The 8,640-nt window shown below is 39.2% G+C and overlaps 1 pseudogene; it reads left to right on the forward strand.

Annotated features, from left to right (window-relative positions):
* The first annotated feature begins 966 nt into the window (after nt 1–966).
* Nucleotides 967–6,153, forward strand: LOC111963182 (L-threonine 3-dehydrogenase, mitochondrial-like; annotated as a pseudogene).
* The last annotated feature ends 2,487 nt before the right edge of the window (nt 6,154–8,640 follow it).

Below are 8,640 nucleotides of genomic sequence, written 5' to 3' on the forward strand. Positions count from 1 at the left end.
CCTCTGCAGCAGAGGTAACTCTGGGTCTGCCATTCCTGTGGCGGTCCTCATGAGAGCCAGTTTCATCATTGCGCTTGATGGTTTTTGCGACTGCACTTGAAGAAACTATCAAAGTTCTTGAAATGTTCTGTATAGACTGACCTTCATGTCTTAAAGTAATGATGGACTGTCATTTCTCTTTGCTTATTTGAGCTGTTCTTGCCATAATATGGACTTTTACCAAATAGGGCTATCTTCTGCACAACCCCCTACCTTGTCACAACACAACTGATTGGCTCAAACGCATTAAGAAGGAAAGAAATTCCACAAATTAACTTTTAAGAAGGCACACCTGTTAATTGAAATGCATTCCAGGCGACTACCTCATGAAGCTGGTTGAGAGAATGCCAAGAGTGTGCAAAGCTGTCATCAAGGCAAAGGYTGGCTATTTGAAGAATCTCAAATATAAAATATATTTTGATTTGTTTAACACTTTTTTGGTTACTACATGATTCCATATGTGTTATTTCATAGTGTTGATGTCTTCACTATTATTCTACAATGTAGAAAATAGTAAAAATAATGAGTAGGTTTTCTAAAACTTTTGACCGGTCGTGTATCTTATTGTTTTTGTTAATACATTTTTCTTTATTCTGATTTGGTTGATGTGTGTTTCTGTTGYGTTTTAAAGACAGGAATCAGAAGTCCTCTTCACAGCATTTGACTTATACACAACACGCTACACCTGAGGTGACATATATTACACCAAACTGTAGTAAGTAGCATAATGCTTGTTGTCACTTGTCAAATATATTTTGATCCCTTCTCTGACTCTGAAGTAAGCCTCTACGCTCCAGTCCTGCTCAAGCCAAACTCAGCTAAACATTTCTACACAATACAAATCCACTGTGAGCAGCTAGTCAGCATGTTTGCCCACATGTATTGCCTTGCAGGCTGGATATTGTAGTCCTTTACAATTGAGTCACGCCCTCTTGCGCTCTTACATCACAACAAGGAAAACCACATATCCCAGCATGACTTTCATCAGCCGTTTATCTAGCTTTAKCCAATGGATGCTTGGTGCGCTTAATCCGTGACCAATCGGAGGGTAATCTTTTAATTCTAAGAGTTAACTACCATGAAAACCGTTTTACCAGCGCAATTTTCATAAATTCGTTTTGTAACATAGCGTGAAATGCGATTGTGCGATATGTAAAGTCTTCAGTTTGGGCAACAYGTGGTTGGCACGAACAGAGACTTATTGCAGGTTTTTGTCAGCACACAGGTAACATGTTGTTTTGTATCCATTCTACTTCTGAAAGATAACGCGTGGTGTTTCAGTCAATATGAATTGTATAAAGTTMATGTTTTAAAATGGGCTAAACAACAATGTTACATAACTAACCTATAGCCTATCACGGTCAACTAACCTCTTCATTGTTGTACGGATGTGTAACTGAAAAACAGCTTCTATCTCAAGGCCGACTGTTAAATAGACCACTAGCTGGCCTCCATCCAGTACCCTGCCCTGAACTTAGTCGCTGTTACAAGCAGGGTACCACCCGGTTACTCACCCCTGCACCTTCGAGGCTGCTACCYTATGTACATAGACATAGAAAACTCGTCACTTTAATAATGTTGACATACTGTTTAACCCATTTCAAATGTATATACTGTATTCTAGTCAAGGCCATCCTATTCAACTATTGCTGTACATTTACTATTCTATCCACGTATTCTTCAGATATACTACATATTCTATCCACACACGGTCCATAATGTCTATACAGCCCATCACACACAAACACAGACACACACACATATATACATATATATATATATACATATATGCTACTCGCTGTATATTATATCTGCTTAGTCAGTTCACCCCCACCTACATGTACAAATTACCTCAACTAATATGTACCCCTGCACACTGACTCGGTACCGGTTCCCCATGTATATAGCCTCGTTATTGTTATTCTTATTGTGTTGCTTTTTATTATTACTTTTTATTTGTCTACTTGGTAAATATTTTCTTAACTCTTCTTAAACTGCGCTGTTGGGTTAAGGGCTTGTAAGTAAGCAATTCACGGTAAAGTCTACACTTGTTGTATTTGGCGCATGTGACAAATACAGGTTGATCTGATATATCTATATCTATATATATATATATATATACACTCTGGACTCCTGCATTGCTCGTCCTAATATTTCTATATTTCTTAATTCCATTATTTTACTTTTAGATTCGTGTGTATTGTTGTGTATTGTTAGATATTACTGCTCTGTTGGAGCAAGGAACACAAGCATTTTGCTACAACCGCAATAACATCTGCTAACGTTACATATGTGTATTCGACCAATAAAATTTGATTTGATTTTTCCATTGCACTGTTCAAATTGTAATTTTTGAATTAATCCATAGAATGAACCGTGGCTATGGCCTAAATGGTGTCATTCCTACTAAGTGAGATTGATTTGCCGGATGAAATAGATAACATAGCCTATTGTCTTTGATCCAACTTTTTCCACAGGGGCAACAGCTCCACATGCTACCGGGTATGCGGTTCTGTATGCCCTCCGCGGCAGCTCTATTCGGATCGTTGTGCCATGGCTGTCGCAGCCGGGCGCGTAGTTTGTCATTCCGCGGCTTTAGTGGGTCGCCCCGACAGAACAGCCGGTGGAACAGTCAGGATTCAATTGACCTACCTACTGCGGAGAACCCACGAATTCTCATCACAGGTTAACTATGTTTTATTATCTCAAGTAGCAAATAACACTTTATGGCCCATAGTCTATAGATAGGCCATATAGGATGTATATGTGTTTATGAAATTGTGTAAAATCTTRTTTTWTTTTTTATTATACAAGCATAGGCATGCTGTCATTCTAGTTTTTGTCATTTCGAGTTGTTTTCACTGTTCAGTAAGTGGCAATCCTCTTTTCCTTAGTACAATAGGCTGTGAGTAGACTGGGGACAAAAAGGACCCAGCAAGTGACCACGGGCAGAATAATAGACTGAGGCCAGTTTTTGTCTGTACATAAAGCTTTGGTGAAAACAAAAAAGGTTGCAGCCTGGTTGAAGCGGAATATGACAAAACATCCAGCCCTACTTTTTTCTGAAATTGTACATAAGAAACACATTTTCACCATATATTCTCTGAGACCTTTTAGCAAATACAAATGGACAATTGAGATGGTGTTGTTTCATGAATGCTTATGAATTCTGCATTGTATTATCCATTATTTTTCTCTTCATGGTTAAGGCGGCCTTGGCCAGTTAGGTGTGGGGCTTGCAGAAATCCTGAGGTAAGAAAAAACTAAAGAGCAATCTTTTCTTCAATGCTGATTTCTTCGATGTTGATAGCCTGAATATTCCACAGATTGTAGAATTCTCACTTAACATCTAGTTTACCTTCTGGGGTTGGGCTCCTATCCAATTAAATTCRGTAAATTCCAGGAATTAACTGAAATGTCATATTTRAATTGAATATCAATGTGTAGGAAACAGTARGGAACAGAAAACGTMATCCTATCGGATATTAAAAAGGCTCCACCAGAAGTGTACAGAAGTGGTAAGTTTTCTTAGTTGGACCGATCAACAATTCTCTATTGATCTCAATGTCCATGCACATCTCCATACTGCGCTTCTCAAATCCTCTTCTTTTCTGGAGAAAATAACATGTCCCCTGCCTTGAAGGGGAAATCCGTAGTTTGTCAATCTCTTCTCCTCTCCCTCAGGCCCATTTGTGTATGCTGACGTGTTGGACTATAAGAACCTCAGAGAGTTGGTGGTGAATAACCGCATCACCTGGCTGGTGCATTACAGCGCTCTACTCAGTGCTGTGGGAGAGGCCAATGTGGCCCTGGCACGCAAGATTAATATCACAGGTCAGCTCCAAATTCACACACACACGCTACCGCAGTATCCAGGGCAGTATCACAGTATCCGTTTTTGCAAGGTTTGTATGTTTTTGTCTAAAGCTTCACTCCTTGCTGTTCTTTCTAGGCCTTCATAATGTGCTGGACCTGGCTCTGGAGAGCTGCTTACGTCTCTTTGTCCCTAGCACCATCGGAGCTTTTGGCCCTTCTTCTCCCCGTGACCCCGCACCTGACCTGTGTGTCCAGAGGCCTCACACCATTTATGGGGTTTCCAAAGTGCACGGCGAACTGATGGGGGAGGTGTGACCTGTTATGTTCACACACACAAATATACACACATCAACACACAAACAGTCATAGATGCAGTCATAATGCGACCACATTGCTGTCAAATGCACACTCTTGCACACACACAACCTGCCGGTCCTCTCTTAAAGCAAGAGCACACAACCTGCCGGTCCTCTCTTAAAGCAAGAGCACACAACCTGCCGGTCCTCTCTTAGCAAGAGCACACACCTGCCGGTCCTCTCTTAAAGCAAGAGCACACAACCTGCCGGTCCTCTCTTAAAGCAAGAGCACACAACCTGCCGGTCCTCTCTTAAAGCAAGAGAGTTTTCACATGTATATTTTTCAGAGAAAGTAAGTCAATTAATTAACATAGTGCAGATTAAGTGAAATATGCTTTTGCTGGTTATTTGCTTTGATTGTGTTAAATCTCTCTCTGTTAGTATCTTCATCACAAGTATGGACTGGACTTCCGCTGCCTACGCTATCCTGGCATAATTTCAGCTAACACACAGCCTGGGGGAGGAACAACAGGTAACCCATATTTATCATATAATCATTTATTAAAGTATTAATGCCATAGGGATATATTCCAATACATTCTGTGTACTTTTTTGCTCTCCTTTCCCATAGACTATGCTGTCCAGATTTTTCACGATGCACTCAGCACAGGTCACCACGAGTGCTATTTACGCGCTGACACACGTCTGCCCATGATGCACATTGGTGACTGCCACCGTGCGACTGTGGAGTTCATGCAGGCCCCGGAATTCCAACTGTCACTGCGCACGTACAACATCGCTGCCATGAGCTTCACCCCTGAGGAAGTTGCCACGGAAATCCGCAAGCACCTGCCCCACCTCAAGGTCACCTATAACCCTGACTCTGTCCGCCAGACCATTGGTATGTTCATTGTTRACCTTATTGGTGTGTGTCTGACTGTCTGTGGAGTGTTTTTAATTGTTATTGAACCTCAAGATGTGTGATTTGAATTAAGCCATAACAGAAGTATATGGAACGTTTTCTCCTTCATGGTGTATAGGCTAGAGTAGATATACATTGTATTTTTGTAGTAGTATTAAATATTGTACGCCTTACATGTCAGCCTTTCTCTCATCCTTGACCTCCTACAGCATTGCTATTTCAAATCGAATCAAATCAAATGTTATTTTATTTGCTCTGGGTTTGCTTCACACGGTCCCCAGTCATGAATCATGTCATTATTGGGTCTTATGAAAGTTGTGATGTGTAAAATAACTCTTGACCATGATTGTTCCCTGGTGTGTAGCGGACAGCTGGCCAGTGAGGTTTGATGACTCCAATGCACAGAGAGACTGGGGCTGGAAGTCGACCTATGGGCTTGAGGAGCTCGTCTCAGACATGCTAAGCTCCATCCGTGACAAGAAGACCAACGCCGGACTGCCAGTCAGCTAGCGGGCCCCACTCACAGACACTGACCTGCCAATCACTATTCCCTTAAATCCACTTCATTCTGGGTCTGCCTATCACAACAGACCCTCTTTAACCATCATTTCCAAACCTTTTGTATGTCAGGAATATTCTACAAATAAACCAGGGARTATTTTCAAACCAGGAGTCTTCAGCCAGAACCACTCAACTTGCCACGACAGTGGACACTGAAACCACACACACACACACACACACACACACACACACACACACACACACACACACACACACACACACGGTAGGCAACAAGCACACGCTCTCATAATAGCAGCCTTACTCATTTCAGGGAATCATACTGTCAATCATTCTCTTCTGTTGTGACTTTCTTCAGTTTATGTTGTTTTAATTGTGATAGAGATCATTTAAGTACCATAGCAGGTTTAACATAAGCCTCAAACCTCTGGGGGAAATAGGCTTCAGGCAAATAATTTTACATATAGTTAAGTCAAATCAAATTATATTTGTCACATGCGCTGAATACAACAACCTTACAGTGAAATGCTTACTTACAAGCCCTTAACCAACAATGCAGTTTTAAGAAAAATATGTTTTAAGTTAAAAAAAAAAAGGAAACAAAAGTAAAATAAAAGAAAAAAATAATTAAACAGCAGCAGTAAAATAACAATAGCGAGCCTATATACAGGGGGTACCGGTACAGAGTCAATGTGTGGGGGCACCAGTTAGTCAAGGTAATTGAGGTAATATGTACATGTAGGTAGAGTACCCCTACCATCAGTTTACAGTATCTCAAGGGGTTGGCTTTCATTTCCCTCTTGGCCTGCTGCATTAGGGTAGTATAGAGGGCACAGTGAAATGACACAGCAGCAGTGAGAGATATAGGGAAACCTATCAGGCATAATGGATGCAGAAGAAACAGAAAATCCACAATGTTTATAAAAAGGCCTGCCTTTACAACACAACTTKAGAAAATGTTCAAATATCTTCATATTTCTTTACAGGCACAGTGTTATTTTGGGTACAAATGGGTACCAAATATATTCAGAATTGAAGCCTTATTTTTAATGAAAGACTTATTAGAAATATATTTGTGGGTAATGAACAAAATTGCAGTGTACTTTTGATCAGAAATMGAATAAATCTCTTAATTTGCTCATTCTGTTTTGTTATTTGCTGTTGGGGGACTGATTTATTATGGCAGTATTCTAGGCTACTAAGCGGTAGGCCTACTGTGTGTTGATGAACAGACCTTGGCCTACAAGCATTTCGCTACATCTGCAATAACATCTGCTGAATATGTGTATGTGACCAATAACATTTGATTTGATCATTCAATCATTTTGAATTTCATCATAGGGTTTCATAACTCCAGCAATATTTTGAGCTACAATCCAAAGAGAACGGTGGTGAAAAATATATTACATTTCATTAGGTTTGATTGATACATAACATACAGTTGATTGTTAGAATGTAACATTGAGATAGAATGTTGCTTACAGTATCAGCCTACCGACAACACATACAGTACCAGTCAAAAGTGTGGAAACACCTATTCATTCAAGGTTTTTTTTATTTATTTTTACTATTTTCTACATTGTAGAATAATAGTGAAGACATCAAAACTATGAAATAACACATATGGAATTATGTAGTAACCAAAAAAGTGCTAAACAAATCWAAATATATTTTAAATTTGAGATTCTTCAAAGTAGCCACCCTTTGCCTTGATGACAGCTTTGCACACTCTTGGCATTCTTTCAACCAGCATTGGGGAAGGTATTGGTATGTSTTAATTGTAGGGGTGCCCATGGGGCTGGGGATCAGAAATGTCCTGCGCAAGAGAGGCAGTTTGATGTTTCCAGGGTAAGAGTAGTGCAGAAGTTGTCATATGCTGAGGCAGTGAAGAAAGTAGAGGAAAATGGGTCAAGGGGGAGGGATCCTGAGAGGAGTGGTGTGAGTAGTAGAAATGTACCAGTACAGAGGATTAACCAGCAAGTGATATATGTTTCAGTTAAGATGAGATTTTTTGCATTTATAGCAATGGTTATCAACTGTACTGCAAGGATGGAACGTAAGTCACAGAAAATTGAGGTTGTGGTGGCAGCTGCAGAGAGGTATTTGGGTGTGCGAGATTTTGCGTCAGAAGAGTTACAGGGTGTGTTAAGTGGTGGTGTTCCATCCTTTCAGGCTGTAGGCCTGAAGTAGGACTAAATAGATTAAAATAGTGGAGTAGGGTGGTGTTTATTTTTGTATTTTATTATTAGTATATATTTATTTGTGAGTGTAGTTAGATGGTAGGGTATTTATTTATTTTTCAAGCAACATATAAGGGAGTTATACTCCAGTCTAGTAGGTGGCGGTAATGCAACATTTATTGGATGTCAACAGCCGTTAAACCTCATCAAAGAAGAAGAACCTGTTTTTATTATTATTATTATTTTAATTAACAACTAATCAATACACAAAGTACATGGAACACAAGTATATGTAAAGAATATACAAAGGACAATTGGGCTAGGGGGTACAGTATCACATTACACAAGGACCTTAAGGAACATACATACACTTATTCTAACAGCTTTTTTGTTGGTAGAGTATTTAATTGTCTTAAAATATAGTTACATTTTTTTTTGTAAGGTAATAAATCGTGGTGTTTTGTTAGTAAATTTACATTTGTGAATATGAAATTTGGCCAAAAGAATAATGAAATGAATTACATAAAATTGTTTCAACTTATTTCTATTGTAGGAAAATAATCCAAACAGTGCATCTCTCCACAATAGTGTAAAATCTTCATAAACGTGTTCAATTATAAATCTACTGATGTCTTGCTACAGTTTCCTTACATGAATACAATGCCAAAAAATATGCAACACTGTTTCTGGGTGGTCATTACAAAAGGTACAGTTTGAATTGATGTTTTTCTTAAACTTCTTCATATAGTGGTTGACAGGATAATATTTATGAATACTTTTAAAATAAATGTCCTTAATTTTGTTATTAAGTAGGTATYTGTGTGGCAACATCCAAACTTTTTTCCAAAAGATATTGTCAATAAAACCA

The sequence above is a fragment of the Salvelinus sp. IW2-2015 genome, linkage group LG4q.2 (genome assembly GCF_002910315.2).
Source record: "Salvelinus sp. IW2-2015 linkage group LG4q.2, ASM291031v2, whole genome shotgun sequence".
NCBI classification, from domain to species: Eukaryota; Metazoa; Chordata; class Actinopteri; order Salmoniformes; family Salmonidae; genus Salvelinus; species Salvelinus sp. IW2-2015.